Consider the following 16,502-nt stretch of genomic DNA (forward strand, 5'->3'; position numbering starts at 1 on the left):
TAGTATATCGTTCTCTCGTTTGTAAAATGGGCAGTTTCTGTCGCCAGGCCCATGATTCCCTTTGCAATTGATGCAATATGGTGGTTCTTCACAAGATGCGTTGATATGGTCTTTCGAGCATTTTTTGCACCTTGCTTCTTCTCTTTGGCAATTCTTCTGTGTATGCCCATATTTGTAGCATTTAAAGCATTGCATTGGTTTCGGGAAATAGTGTCTAGTTTTAAGTCTTAGTAGACCACATTTCAGATGTTCCGGAGGCTCTGATCTATTGATCGTAATGATAAGAAGAGGCGTGTTAACCGTTTCTCTCTTTTCGTTTTTCCTAGTGATTCTGTGTACGTTTAGCACACCTTGGTCTGCTAGCTCAACTTGTATCTCTTTCGTTTCCATTTCCATCATTTCTTCGCTGTAGACCACACATTTTGAAATGTTCAGGTTCTTGTGGTATTCTACTTTTATCTTTTCTCCGTTTACTAAGCTTTTAAGCATTAGTAGCTTTTCCGCGTTTCTGTTGTTCTCTAGAACAATCAGAAAGCTTGTGTCTCTTTTTATGTACTTTATTTCTATGATGTCTTTCGTTAGTTTGGATAGCGTTTTTGATATCAAGAAGGGGTTTCTTGTTATCTTTCCATCGGTTTTTTCTGCCGTAAGGCTGAGGTAAGTTTTACCTCCTACTCCGCTCATCGTCGATACAGTTTTTTGTTTTGGTTGGTTTTGTTTATTATTCTCCATGTGATTCCCACGAGTCGCTAGGGAAAGGTGGGGTCCTCCGCGTCAGTGCCCTGCTGTAACACGGTAAGGGCTGCATACTGTGGGGTGCGCCCCGGTGCCCCACAGGCTCCGTTAACGGCTTCTCATTTATATCGCCCCTTCCACCACTCAGCTCTCGGCACGGGTCGCATCACACCTTAACTTTTGGGGCCCGTTTTCCCCCTTCCTTGTCTGCGTACGACCAAAGGTCCCACCGGGGTTGGTTACCCGATCTTTCCTAAGGTTGCTCATACCCCAGCCGGTACCTCGGGGAGGTAAGGATAGGAGTTCCAGGGCGGAAGCTGAAGGGCCAATAATTGGCACTGGATTGCGCTGTACCCTGGCTTTACCAGCCATTAGGACCGAGGTCATATTCCATTATTCCATGCAAGATTATTCTCGGCCGTTGTGTGGCCTGCTTAGAGCACTCTAATTTGTTCAAGGTAATCGCAGCTGGGCAGGTGGAAACACCGCACCCGATAAAGGGCACAAAGTGCCACCGTGTATGTGCACCCAGTCTTATAGTCGCAGCAATACCAGTGACCTACTGCCAACATTAGGAGTAGCACCCGTGCTGGACAAGAATGAACTTCGAACGTTTTAACCGCAACAATTTTAATATACGCTAGTGGAGCTGGAATTACCGCGGCTGCTGGCACCAGACTTGCCCTCCACTGGATCCTTGTTGAAGGATTTATGCTCAACTCATTCCAATTATGAGACATCATTCAAGAGTCTCACATTGTTATTTCTCGTCACTACCTCCCCGTGCCGGGATTGGGTAATTTACGCGCCTGCTGCCTTCCTTGGATGTGGTAGCCATTTCTCAGGCTCCCTCTCCGGAATCGAACCCTGATTCCCCGTTACCCGTTGCAACCATGGTAGTCCTCTATACTACCATCAATAGTTGATAGGGCAGATATTTGAAAGATCCGTCGTCGGTGCGAGACCGTACGATCAGCGGAATTATCCAGATTTCAACTCAAGCGTCACGGCCCTGTGAAGGGGGACGATTGGTTTGCCTAATAATTGCACAGGTTCCGCGAGGTCCCTGCATTTTGCATGTATTAGCTCTAGATTTTCCACAGTTATCCAAGTAACTAGTTGTATGATCTTGTAAATTATAGCTGTTATACTGAGCCTTATGCGGTTTCACATTAAATCTGTTCGTACTTAGACATGCATGGCTTAACCTTTGAGACAAGCGTATATTACTGGTAGGATCAACCAGAATTCACTATCACTATCTACTGATGGATGCGCGGCACGCCGGCCCGCAAACAATTCGATAGGGGTGTATATTAACTTCGCACAACATCACCACAACGTTCATCCTCGGTAAATTCGTTCCTCGTTCGCATACACGATAGCCATACACTAGCCAAAAGATTCCCATACACAATTACTAGCACGCATAAAAGCGTGAGAGGGGGTATTGTTCACATGTCCACGCTCGCTTATCACGAGGTAGCTGCACCACATTGATGTAAACGACCCAACACACACAGACGAGCGAGCGAGCGCACGCTTTTTTTCCCCTACTGCATACCTACAGCATACGCTGAGGAGGCATAACAATGGAGAAAAAAAACTCGGAGCGAGAGAGCGGTAACTACCCGTGTGGTGCTACTAGCTGCACTGATGCGATGCGTCTTACATGGGAGGTATTTCAATGTTCGACACACCGTACTGCACAGGGTTCGCATGGCACACGAGAAAGCCACAATCGCCTTATGCCCCTTCGACGTTCAACGCACGACACGACACCACACACTGGAGTACGTACGTCTCACCACGTAGTGAGGGTAGGGGTTCGACACACGAAACTCACTGAATTCGATACAAGCTCAAAAGGTTTACCCTCCCGGGTGCCGACCAGACTCACTGGATTCGATACAAGCTCAAAAGGTTTACCCTCCCGGGTGCCGACCAGACTCACTGGATTCGATACAAGCTCAAAAGGTTTACCCTCCCTGGTGCCGACCAGACTCACTGGATTCGATAGACGTTCGACCCTACCGACAGTAACTTGACCCCACCCGTACGGCATCGTACTACCGAACATCCATACAAGCTTCGCAAGTTATGCCTCAAACTTTTCACTCACCAACTTTCCCCACAATAGTGTAAACATGGTCATACCAACGTTGCCTCGGTATGGGTATATACCACACTGGGGGCATCGTTATAGGAGTGCCTTGGATAGACTTGTACCGCTAGCCGAGACACCATGCTGGGTCGGGAAATGTTCACGCACCGCAATCGGTACCAGTGCCGGGTGTCGGTCATATTCCGATGGGGGGTAACCCTACTATTGAACTCGTACTTGTACTTGGGCCGTGCCTAAGGTGTTGGTTGTTTCAATAGTTGGTTACTTGTTTCAATAGTTGACATTTTTTCAATAGTTGAACTTTTTTCCAACAGTTTCAGTTTTCCCGTAGGTAAAGATGATGATGTGTGACCAATGTGTGAATGTGTTGTTTTTTTTTTCAATAGTCATGTACGCGCCGTTGTCGATGTAATACTGCGGGTGAGAAATAAAACAAACTGTTGTGCTGTGCTGTGCTTGATGTTGGCTTGGTGTTATTGTATTATCGAATTGGACTTAATACCAGTGCCGGGCCGATGCACACACTGCGTACTGCGAGTGCTGGCTCGCGCAGTGAGAAATTAAACAAACTGTTGCGCTGTTGTGTTGTGTGCGCTGTGTGGGGGAGACTTTTCATCACACTTGACACGCGCATTCTTACCCTCGATGTTGCCTTGGTGTTATTATGTTATCGAATTGGACTTAATACCAGTGCCGGACCGATGCACATACTGCGTACTGCGAGTGCTGGCTTGCGCAGTGACAAATTAAACAAACTGTTGCGCTGTTGTGTTGTGTGCGCTGTGCGGGGGACTTTTCCAACACTTGACACTTTGCATTCCGGGACGTGGACGCTTTCTGGGACTTAGTGTTATTGTCGGCGGGGCAGTGTTTTACACATTGCGTACTGCGGGGGTTGGCTCGCGCAGCGCTGTTGTGTGCTGTATGCTGGGGGGACTTGGACGCTTTCTGGGACTTAGTGTTATTGTCGGCGGGGCAGTGTTTTACACATTGCGTACTGCGGGGGTTGGCTCGCGCAGCGCTGTTGTGTGCTGTATGCTGGGGGGACTTGGACGCTTTCTGGGACTTAGTGTTATTGTCGGCGGGGCAGTGTTTTACACATTGCGTACTGCGGGGGTTGGCTCGCGCAGCGCTGTTGTGTGCTGTATGCTGGGGGGACTTGGACGCTTTCTGGGACTTAGTGTTATTGTCGGCGGGGCAGTGTTTTACACATTGCGTACTGCGGGGGTTGGCTCGCGCAGCGCTGTTGTGTGCTGTATGCTGGGGGGACTTGGACGCTTTCTGGGACTTAGTGTTATTGTCGGCGGGGCAGTGTTTTACACATTGCGTACTGCGGGGGTTGGCTCGCGCAGCGCTGTTGTGTGCTGTATGCTGGGGGGACTTGGACGCTTTCTGGGACTTAGTGTTATTGTCGGCGGGGCAGTGTTTTACACATTGCGTACTGCGGGGGTTGGCTCGCGCAGCGCTGTTGTGTGCTGTATGCTGGGGGGACTTGGACGCTTTCTGGGACTTAGTGTTATTGTCGGCGGGGCAGTGTTTTACACATTGCGTACTGCGGGGGTTGGCTCGCGCAGCGCTGTTGTGTGCTGTATGCTGGGGGGACTTGGACGCTTTCTGGGACTTAGTGTTATTGTCGGCGGGGCAGTGTTTTACACATTGCGTACTGCGGGGGTTGGCTCGCGCAGCGCTGTTGTGTGCTGTATGCTGGGGGGACTTGGACGCTTTCTGGGACTTAGTGTTATTGTCGGCGGGGCAGTGTTTTACACATTGCGTACTGCGGGGGTTGGCTCGCGCAGCGCTGTTGTGTGCTGTATGCTGGGGGGACTTGGACGCTTTCTGGGACTTAGTGTTATTGTCGGCGGGGCAGTGTTTTACACATTGCGTACTGCGGGGGTTGGCTCGCGCAGCGCTGTTGTGTGCTGTATGCTGGGGGGACTTGGACGCTTTCTGGGACTTAGTGTTATTGTCGGCGGGGCAGTGTTTTACACATTGCGTACTGCGGGGGTTGGCTCGCGCAGCGCTGTTGTGTGCTGTATGCTGGGGGGACTTGGACGCTTTCTGGGACTTAGTGTTATTGTCGGCGGGGCAGTGTTTTACACATTGCGTACTGCGGGTGCTGGTGTGCGGGTGTTGTGCACTTGAGACTTGTCATTCCAGGACATGGAATGGTTTCACACACATACGCGGTTGCATACTACCAGGCGCAGGATGAAATAAAAAAAAAGTAAAGTAATATCCAGCGAGGGGAATGGCTTCACACACGCACTTGGTGTTATAGCATTATCGTACTTATCGCCGATGCTGCGTACTGCGGGCGTTGGCTCGCGCAGACTGTTGTGTGCTGTGTTGTGCTGGGGGACAACACTTGACAGTTGTTATTCCCGGCCATGGGATGATTTCACACACACGCACGATTGCATACTACCAGGCGCAATGCGATTTAATGAAAAAAGAGAGAAGCAGCCAGCGCGGGCAGCACTAAGCTACCACGGTGGGACTTCTCTCTTACGGGACACGACGCACCCGCCCATCACATAGCGCATCGCAAGGGCAATACTGCACAAGCTACTGTGCCGCGCCGATGCTGATGGGGCATTGTTACACGTACTGCGTGCTGGGTCGCGCAGTGAGAAATTGAACAAACTGTTGTGCTGTGCTGTGCTGGGGGGGGGGGGGACTTTGCCAAAACATGCTACTTTGCATTCCAGGACATGGTGCACAGCTTATACCGCTAGCAGAGACACCTCGTTCGATCGGGGCAACTTGGGACACCGTAATCAGTACCAGTGCCGGGTGTGGGTCGGATTCCGATGGGGGGTGATCCGGGAACATATTTCTTGGACTTAGAATATTGTTCGGACTTAGAATTTTTTCGACTTATGACCTCGTTTCTGGGACTTAGCCGTAGAACCAGATGTAATGCGTGTTGCATAGATTAAGGCGCAGGGGAATTTAATAAAAAAGAGAGAAGCCCCACACATTTAGGGGGGCTTCTCTCTTTTTTATTGGACGATACACAACACATAACATACATGACATAACACTGACCTAGAAGCAGTATTTACCACCGTATTTTATGACCCGCTTCCACCTCGCAGGTAGGGAATCTATGCCTCTGGCATAGAACGTAGGAGGCTTGCTATCGAAGAACTCTTTTAGGAATGCGCTCATCTCGTCCTTAGTCCTGAAGAGTTTATTCCTAAGCTTATTACTCAATGACCTGAATAAATGGTAGTCCGATGGACTGATGTCTGGTGAGTAAGGAGGATGGTTCAATATGTTAAATCCCAGGCTCCTCGCCTTATCTATCGTTTCATGTGCCCTATGGCACGGAGCGTTATCGTGTAGTAGGGGTACCGGCCTATGTTTACTCACTCCCAGTATACCAGCCACCTTTTCCAGCTGCTTCTGATATCGTTTACGGTTAACAGATACACCCTTGTCTAGCAATTCCCAGTGTATAATGCCTCGTCGATCCCAAAACACACAGAGCATGTTCCACTTGCGATTCATCCTGTCTTTGGCGATTGTCTTCGGCATGGCGCCTTTTACGATCCAATGTATGCCTCTGTGAGGCGCAAACATGGGTATCTTAGATTCATCACAAGTGACCAAATTATCGAGCATACCCTGGTCTCGTTCACTTTGTCTGAGTAGTCGTTGGGCTAGTTTCACCCGCTTTGCAAGGTTGACTGGGTCTAGCTTGTGTGGGTGGTATCCCATTCTTTTTGGCACATAGTTTAGTTTATGCAACGTTCGCATAACAGTCGCTGCCGAACAGTTGTATTTCTGGGCCATAGACCTCGTAGATTGCTGGCTGTTTTGTTTCACATCAGCAAGCAGTGTTGCTGTGTTATCGATTGCCTTCGGACGGCCTTTGCGTGGACGATCCGCGCAGTTCCTGTCGGTATCGAACCTTTTGTACCACATCGTAACCGTTCTACGAGTAACAGTTTGTCCATATGTGGAATTCAATGCCAAGAGGGTGTCCGACACTGAATCACCCATGTCGTAGTGGTGCAAGATGAACATTCTTGTTTCAGTTCTAGATAGTCTTATGGTTTGTATATCATATTGACTAGCATCTATCGGCTCTAGGACAACTCTGAGTTCTTTCAGAGAGTCTAATTGGATCGTCTGCTGTGTATCAAACGACTCTATGTCTACAGAAGGGGACTGGGGTAGTTGCATCACTCTGGATGACGATGCTAGTGGTTCCCATGATACTGATAAGGGTGGCGTTGCTAAGGGGTGGTCAGACCATTGCTGCTCACTATTCGATTCCACGTGTAGTGGGTCTTGTGTCATTTCGGATGACGATGGCGATGCTAAGGGGTGGTCAGACCATTGCTGCTCGCTCTTCGATTCTTCGTACAGTGGGTCTTGTGTCATTTCGGATGGCGATGACGGTGCTAATGGGTGGTCAGACCACTGCTGCTCGCTCTTCGATTCTTCATCCGGATTTATATCTATAACCGGAGAAGGGAATAGCGATGAGGACGAGGACGAGGACGAGGACGAGGACGAGGACGAGGACGAGGACGAGGACGATGATGATGAGGACGATGATGACGATGAGGACGACGATGAGGACGACGATGCCACTGAGTTAACACAACAAGGACACTTCTTAGGGTGATGAATACGCTTCGATCTTCGCATTGGGTTGGTTTTGCTTTTCATGTGGTTCCCACGAGTCGCTAGGGAAAATATATGGTCGACTGTGGACTACCCTGCCATACCACAGCAAGGGCAACATTACTGTGAGGTTTGCCCCGGTACCCCACAGGGTCCGTTCGCGGCTTCATATTTGTATCGCCCCTTCCACCATTCAGCTATCGGCACGGATCGTATACACACCTTAAGCTTTGGGGCCCGAGTGCCCCCTTCTCTGTCTGCATACGACCTAAGGTCCCACCGAGGTTGGTTACTCGATCTTTCCGAAGGTTGCTCGTATCCCAGTCGGTACCACGGGGAGGTAGAGATAGGAGTTGCTGAATCATAGGCTACCATCATAAATGGATCATCATAATGAGTTATATGTTCGCTGTATTCAGCCATTTACCGACCACTGTTTAATATATACATGTGGCCCCGAAAGCAGTGCATAAGTATTGATCCATCCTTTCCAAAACTTTTGCAACACACCAATATATCCTACGGTTAGTAAAACTTACTTCTATAATATATACTATTTCTACAACTATACTTACAACTTATTCTTACAGCTATTTACATTTACATTCCTACAACAAATCTTAACCTATTTCTATAATCAATAGTGAACTTAAAGGTAAATGAATTTATAAACTTAGCTAGACTTATAACTAATAGTACGGTCATTTAGTAGTCACTAATCAAGAGGATTTATAAAAGAAGTGTTCGGATAAAACGAAGAACAAAACGAAAATGTAAGTGAAAACTTTGTATATTGTGAACCATGAATTTAAACGAATACATTACAGCTTTGAAGCTGCGAGTTAGCTGCTATCTGGACGTTTTTCTTAATCCATCCGAACATCAGTAAATCATCGTCCAATTCCTCCTTCCTATCGGGCCATCCATTCATCAGGATGTGTAAAAGTTTGGCAAGTGTCTGATCCGTTTTCGTAGCTTCGGCAATAAGCCTGAACCGTTCATCTGATACGTTTATATATTCGACGATATTGACATGTGCTACTTCCGCAAATGCCGCATTTACTTTTTCCATCCCAAAAATTTCAACTCTTGATTCGTTGGACGTCAAATCTGTAGCCGTTCTTGACAATAGGTCAGCAATATGCATCTCCACACCTTTCTTGTATTTCACCGTGATATCGTAGCGTTGAAGTGTCATCCTCATGCGTTGTAATCTCAGCGGGGCCTCTGTGATTGGTTTCCTAAATATGTCTTCTAGTGGCTTATGATCGGATTCTATTAGTACTTGACGTCCCGTTACATACTGGTCAAATCGTTTACACGCGAATACTATCGCCAAACATTCCCGTTCTATTGGTGCGTATTTGCTCTCTGTCTTCGTTAATGTTCGCGACGCATATGCGATAGGTTGTCCTTCTTGTAACAGGACACAGCCCACACCATACATGCTTGCGTCACATTGTATAGTCAAGCTCTCAGTGACATCATAATATCGTAGCACCGGCACCTGTGTTGCTAAGCATTTAATCATCTGAAAAGCTTTATCTGCTTCTTCCTGCCATACGAATTCACTGTTGTTTTTAGTTAATTTGCGCAAAGGAGCACTGATGTCAGCTAACCTCGGTAGAAACTTTCCCAAATACGTGCTTAAGCCCAGGAACGCCATTAACTCCTTCTTATTCTTTGGAGTTGCTATATTCAGCACAGCTGAAATCTTCGCAGGGTCTGGTTTCACTCCGTTATCCGTCAGAATGTGACCAAAAAACGGTACGGACGACAGGGCTATCTTCACTTTAGCACGATTTATTTTCAATCCTCGTTCTCTAAATCGCTTAAATGTTGCTTCTAGATTTCGATTATGGTCTAACATGGCTTGTTCAACAGTATCGCCACATCCATACACGACAACGTCATCCGCAAGACACCTGACACCTTTGAGTCCCGATATCAGCTGCTGCTGTGCCTTCTGGTATATTTCCGGCGCACATGATACACCGAATGGCATTCTTTTCCATCTGTATACTCCCATTGGTGTCCAAAATGCTGTCAGATCCGCGCTCTTTTCGTCTAATCTCAACTGCCAAAATCCATTCTCGGCATCTAACACCGAGAAAACTTTAGCCTTCGCAAAATCAGGCAGCATTTCCTCCACTGTCGGAATCTGATGATTTGCGCGTCTAATCGCTTGATTTAGTTCTGAAGGATCCAGACACAGTCGAAGCTTATTTCCTCTTTTCACCAACACCAAATTGCTTATCCACTCCATGTGTCTGTTTACTGGTTCAATGATCTTTTTTCGTTCCAGTTCTTCAATTTTCATTTTCAGCTCCGGCAAGTAGGCCAATGGAATCCGACGCGGTTTCTGCTGCACTGCTGCAACGGAAGGATCGATTTCAATTTTAAACGTTCCTTGCAACAATCCTTCGCCCTCAAAAATATCCGCGTACTTACTTAATATGTGTTCACATTCTATTTTCAGAGTGCTGACATTGTAGATGTCCTGGATCTTGATGATTCCTAGATCGATTGCAGCTTTCGATGACAACAGTGGGGGTCGCTTCTCTTTCACCACTATGAATGGCAGTCTTATGATCCGGTCCTTCAGTTGCACGTCGAGATCCACTTTACCCTTCGGAATTATTATATTTCCCGAATAGCATCGCAGTTTCATATTCGTATCATACAGATGACTTCCAGTTTCGAGACGATTGAAATCTTGGCAGCTCAGCACATTCACCCTAGCTCCAGTATCCACTTGGATGTTCAATATTCTTAATCGACGTTCTTTGCCTAGTATTTTCAATTTTACCATTATTTTGTCCGAATCCTTGCAGCCATTCTTATCTACTTTCGCAATATCGACGAATTCGCATTGTTCTTCATCATCCGAATCCGCCGAGCTCGATACGTTGTCTTGCAGTTGCCGAACGTGTTTTCCAGAGGGTGTTTTCTTCTTTTGCTTCAATCTACACATTCTCTTGAAGTGGTTTATTTTTCCACAAGATAGACATTTCTTTCCATATGCGGGACATCTCTCTTTCTCCCTTGGATGATTTCCCCCACAATAAAAAGACGGATGGGTAATGTCGGGGACATAACCGGAGTGACGTAGGACTATACAAAGGGGACAGCTTTTGTTAAATATATATTTTAAATATATTGTTTTATTTTCTTCTACCTACCTACCTATTTTTTTTTGAATACCTACCTATCTACCTGAAAAATGGATTAGTTTACTGTTTACTCTGCGAGTATAACCGAACAGGTTATGGGCCCAGCGTAACACGGAATTTGTGGACATTTGTGGACAAATCGAACTGTGAAGTGTAATTTTTCGTTTTTTTTTTTTAACAGTAAATTTGCAACGCGAGTGGAACATAAAAATAAAATGGCGGATGCAAAAATTTCTTTGGAGAAGCTGAACGACCATAATTATTCGATCTGGAAGTTCAAGATGGAACTTTTGCTTGTGAAGGAGGAATTGTCGATGTTTGTTTTGGATCCAAAGCCGGAAGCGGTCACGGCGGAGTGGCTCGTGAAAGACGGAAAGGCTCGCGCTATGATTGGATTGGCGGTGGAAGACAATCAGCTGGTGCATATTATCCGGAAGCAGACAGCAAAGGAGATGTGGGACTCGTTAAAGCAGATTCACGAGGCAACTTCTCTATCATCGACGCTTCATATCTTACGAAAGCTGTGTTCCTTACGGTTATCGGAAGACGGTGATCTCCTCGCGCACCTGAACGAGATGACGGATCTGGAAAATCGTTTGGAGGTGATTGGAGAGGGTCTGAAGGATCGAGTTTTTATGGCGCTGATTTTGTCGAGTCTCCCGCCATCGTATGGCAGCTTGATCAATGTGATTGAAAACAGGCCGGAAAACGAGCTAACGGTGGATTTCGTGAAGAGCAAGCTGCGGGACGAGTGGCGTCGTCGGTTGGAATGCAACGGCGGTGATGTACATGGCAGCGAGAAGGTAATGAAAACAGTGAATTCAAAAACGATCGAAAAGAAGAAGAAAGGAGCGTGCTTTTACTGCCAAGAAGAAGGACATTTTCGACGAGATTGTCCGAAGCTGACCAAGGGAAGGCAAGCAAAGAAGCTGGAGGCGAATTTGGCTACTGAAGTGTCGGATGGGATAGAGATGTGTCTGATGGCTGTGACGAATTCTAGCGAGAACCGGTGGTACTTGGACTCCGGTGCTACTTCTCACATGACCAACAACAAGAAGCTGCTGGAAAACGTGAACTCATCACAGCAACCAACAATCTGTCTGGCCGATGGAAACAAAATCATGTCGAGCGGTGCCGGAACCGCAAAGGTGGTCTCGGTAACAGGCAATGGAGTTCGGATGAATGTCACCTTGAACCATGTGTACCATGTTCCTTCGTTGTCAGGAAATTTGCTCTCGGTGAGTAAGATTTGCGACCTAGGGTACGATGTTTTATTCGATCGAGTAGGGTGCAAGATCTTGAAAGGCCAGGAAGCCGTTCTGGTAGGCGAGAGGAGTGGTGGTTTGTACTGCTTGAAGCAATTACCGCAGCAAGCGCTTATGACCCAAGAAAAACATTCGGACCTGTGTGAGCAGCTGTGGCATCGACGATTCGGACATCGTGATCCTGAAGCAATAGCGAAAATAGTGCAGGAGGGATTGGGCTTCGGGCTAAAAATGAACAAATGCGAAATTCAGTCCGTTTGTGCCGTGTGTTGCGAAGGCAAGATGAGTCGGTTACCGTTTCCTAAAGCATCAAGCAGCAAGTCTGAAGCTGTGGGTGACTTGGTGCATTCAGATATAGGGGGTCCTATGGAAAAGCCAACACCTAGTGGATTCAGGTACTTCATGACGATGATGGACGATTATAGTCGTTATACGGTTGTTTACTTGTTGAAAGCTAAGTCGGACGCTGAACAGAAGATCAGAGAGTATTGTGCGATGGTGAAGAACCAGTTCAGGTGTGCTCCGAAAGTCATTCGGACAGACGGAGGCGGAGAATATTCTGGATCGGTTTTGAGGAACTACCTGGTGGATAACGGTATTATCCTACAGCAGACGGCACCCTATTCGCCACAACAAAATGGAAAGGCAGAACGTAAGAACCGATATGAGGTAGAGATGGTGAGGTGCTTGTTAATAGAGTCTGGTCTCGACATCAAATACTGGGGTGAAGCAATTTGTACTGCAAATTATCTGCAGAATCGTTTGCCAACGTCAACTATCGAGAAGACGCCGTACGAACTTTGGTATGGAACAAAGCCATCTTACGCTCATTTGCGAATATTCGGATCGGAGGCTTATGTACACGTGCCCAAGGAGAAGCGACGAAAGTTAGACAAGAAGGCAACAAAGATGATTTTTGTTGGATATGCGGAAGGGCGAAAAGCTTACCGTTTCCTGGATACGAAGAACGACTGGATTGTGATTAGCAGAGACGTCAAATTTTTAGAGTCTGGTGGCTTGTGTGACTCATCGCCCATTGAAGAACACCTAGCAGAGGAACCTTTGATCCTGAAGCCGTCGCTCGGGAAGGAAACGTCTGCAGAAGACAAGACAGATAAGATGGTGTTAGTATCTCTAGGGTCGACTGGCAGGCAATATCCAAGCTCGATCTTAGGAGGTACGGACACTGGAACTGAGTCAGCATCAGAAACCGAGGATGAAGAAGTAGTAGCGGATTCGGACTTGAACACTACGTTGTACGAGAATGCGTCTGAGGGGGAAACATCATTTTCTGGTTTTCCCCTGGATGAGTTAGCGAGGCGTTCAATGAGATCGGGCAAAGGGGTTCCACCGAAAAGGTTGATTGAAGAAGTCCTTGTGGTCGCTGATCTTGCGTCGAACCTGAAGGAACCAAGTAATTTCAAGGAAGCGATCACTTGCAAGCAGCGTACTGAGTGGAAAAGTGCTATGGAGGATGAAATCGAATCGCATACTGTGAATGGAACGTGGGACCTTGTAAAATTACCTGAAGGTCGAAAACCTGTCGGATGTCGGTGGGTATTCAAACTGAAACGGAACGCAGTTGGTGAAATAGTGAAGTATAAAGCGCGGTTAGTGGCTCAGGGTTTCTGTCAGAAGTTTGGACAGGATTTCGACGAGGTATTTGCCCCTGTGACAAAGCAAACTACATTGAGGACTCTACTGGCCATTGTAAGTAAGCGAAATCTAACACTCAAACATTTTGACGTAAAGACGGCCTATCTGTATGGTGAGCTTGAAGAGGAACTTTACATGAAACAGCCACCTGGGTTCGAGGTCAAAGGGAAGGAAGCGTTAGTGTGTCGCTTGAGGAGGAGCATCTACGGATTGAAGCAGTCTGCTCGATATTGGAACCATCGGCTTCACTCTGTTCTCCTCGGATTGGGCTTTGAGCAAGGTACGGCTGATCCATGCTTCTACACCAAGATCGTTAACGAAAAGCGCATCTACTTACTTGTTTACGTTGACGACATTCTGGTTGGCAGTGAAAGCGATGCTGAAATAGAGGAAATCTATAAATCACTGAGACAGGAGTTCGAGATGACTGATCTCGGTGATCTGAACTACTTTCTGGGTCTAGAAGTTATCAGATGTAATGGGACGTACGGCATCTCACTTGAAGGCTATATCAATCAGGTGGTTGAGCGATTTGGACTTCGTGACGCAAAAATTGCAAAGACTCCAATGGAGGAAGGATTCACAAAGGCTGATGATGCAAGTCCGCTTCTGGAGGATTCAACCAGATATAGAAGCCTAGTTGGAGCACTATTGTATATTGCTGTTTGTGCAAGGCCGGACATTGCAGTCAGTGTTTCTATTTTGGGAAGAAGTTTTAGTGCACCACAGGAAGCAGATTGGGTGGCTGCCAAGCGTGTAGTCCGTTATTTGAAAGGAACGAAACAGTATCGTCTGCACTACAGTGATTCGAATGGATATTTGATGGGGTACTGCGACGCAGACTGGGCCGGTGATTCCAGAACACGGAAGTCCACCACTGGCGTTGTGTTCCTGTTTGCTGGTGCTGCAATATCTTGGGCGAGCCGTCTGCAGAATTGCGTGACTTTGTCATCGATGGAGTCCGAGTATATCGCTCTAAGTGAAACAGGGCAGGAGGCAATATGGATCCGTAGACTGATGGAGGATTTTGGCGAAACAGTGATAGAACCTATTGAAATAATGGAAGACAACCAGAGTTGCATTAAATTCGTCGGATCCGAAAGAATAAGTCGTCGATCGAAGCACATCGAGACAAGGGAGTGCTTCGTTAAGGAACTTTGCGATAAGAAGATTCTCAAGCTGGTGTACTGTGCGACTCAGGAGATGGTAGCAGACATACTTACCAAACCGTTGGGCAGGATCAAGCTACAGAGATTTGCTTCAGCGATGGGACTTGTTGTTAGCAATCGTTGAGGAGGAGTATTGGGATGACAACAATTGCCGAACTGCCCAATCGGCCAAACTCAGCAGTGCAGTTTAGTTACGTGCTGTCAATGTGCCGCACTCGTGCAATTTCTTTTTTTTTCATTACTAGCCATAACCGTTTTCTGCTCTTGAAAGTATACACGCGTTTAATAAATCGTTTTTTCTTTTATTTGTTCAATATCAATAATTCCGGTGTTATTATTTCTCTGCGAGTATAACCGAACAGAAAAGAACCTTTGGTGTTGTGTTTTTGTTATCACTCGATATTCCCATCTTGTTCGGTTAAACCTTCCTGTTTAGCTATTGCGTTTGCCACTCGCCACAGCTTTCACAGTTGGAAAATTTCTTCCCATCCAGCTTGTGACATGTTGTTCAGTAAATTACATTTAATGCGACATGCCGGAGAAACACTTTGCCACTCACTGAAACTAATTGTTGCCTTGATGAGCGCCGAACCGAAGCTGCTCTGTTCTTGATGCGGGTTTTCTGATTGTCGTGAGCAGCTTTGCAAGCCAACTCGAGCACTCTGACGGCCGAAACTCTATAATCGCTGTTAGGTATACTGGTGCTCCGGCACCAATCCGTTCGGCCTAGTTACCCTTGCGGAGCAATCAGTGAATGCGATCAACAGGGAACTGGAGACCTGCACGGTTCGAGTGAGACTTTGCCTTTCCCTTAACTTGTCCTCCTTTGTTACGTCCACGATGCCGATGCCGTACAACCACACGGGTTTACGGTTTGAAAGAAAATAAGATATTTTTTTGGGGTCCGCGTGTTTTATACTCTAGCGGTACACACTCACAGGATAGAGACAAATCGGCAGACTCAGCCAGAGGGGCGAGTCCAACGAGACGAACGAATGAGCGTTAAAAGGGAGCGATGGCAAAAAAATACATTCACTCGATATCCCCATCTTGTTCGGCTAAACCTTTCTGTTTAGCGATTGCATTTGCCACTCGCCACAGCTTTCACAGTTGGAAAATTTCTTCCCATCCAGCTTGTGACATATTTTACAGTAAATTACATTCAATGGCACGTCGCATTACCACCACTCAGTATCGGATTGGAGGTAATTTTAACCTGTAATTGAACATTTGCGATGACAGTGGTACAGTGTCGGCTTTCAATGAGGAGTCATAAGTTGGACCCCGAACTCTATGTTTACAAAAATGTCCAACTAAATATGTCGCATTACAGGTCCATCCAATTAGCTAAATGTCGAGATAAGTGTAAATTACTGTACTTTCAATCTAGAAGCAATTTAAGAGTTGGTGAAAATCAACAAGCTCAGAACAACTGCCAAATTCACATACTCATCATATCCTGGCAAACAAATTATGAAAAAATCAATTTGTGTTTTATTATTATTTTGGATATTGTTTGAGTTTAGGAAATACAGCATTGAACTGTATTTCCTAAACTCTTTTTTGGAACGTTTAATGGCCCTGAAAAGCGCCTTGTTTTATGGAATGGTTCCAATTTAGAAAACTTAGTACTCGTGGTTTTGAAAAAAAACCATTTCGAACGCCCTCGATGCCGCCTTGTTCTGGATTTACCACCAAAGCAGTTTGTATAAAGAACAAACTTTTTTCTTCTGCTACCTGA

The sequence above is a fragment of the Toxorhynchites rutilus genome, chromosome 2, assembly GCF_029784135.1.
Source record: "Toxorhynchites rutilus septentrionalis strain SRP chromosome 2, ASM2978413v1, whole genome shotgun sequence".
Classification (NCBI taxonomy): Eukaryota; Metazoa; Arthropoda; class Insecta; order Diptera; family Culicidae; genus Toxorhynchites; species Toxorhynchites rutilus.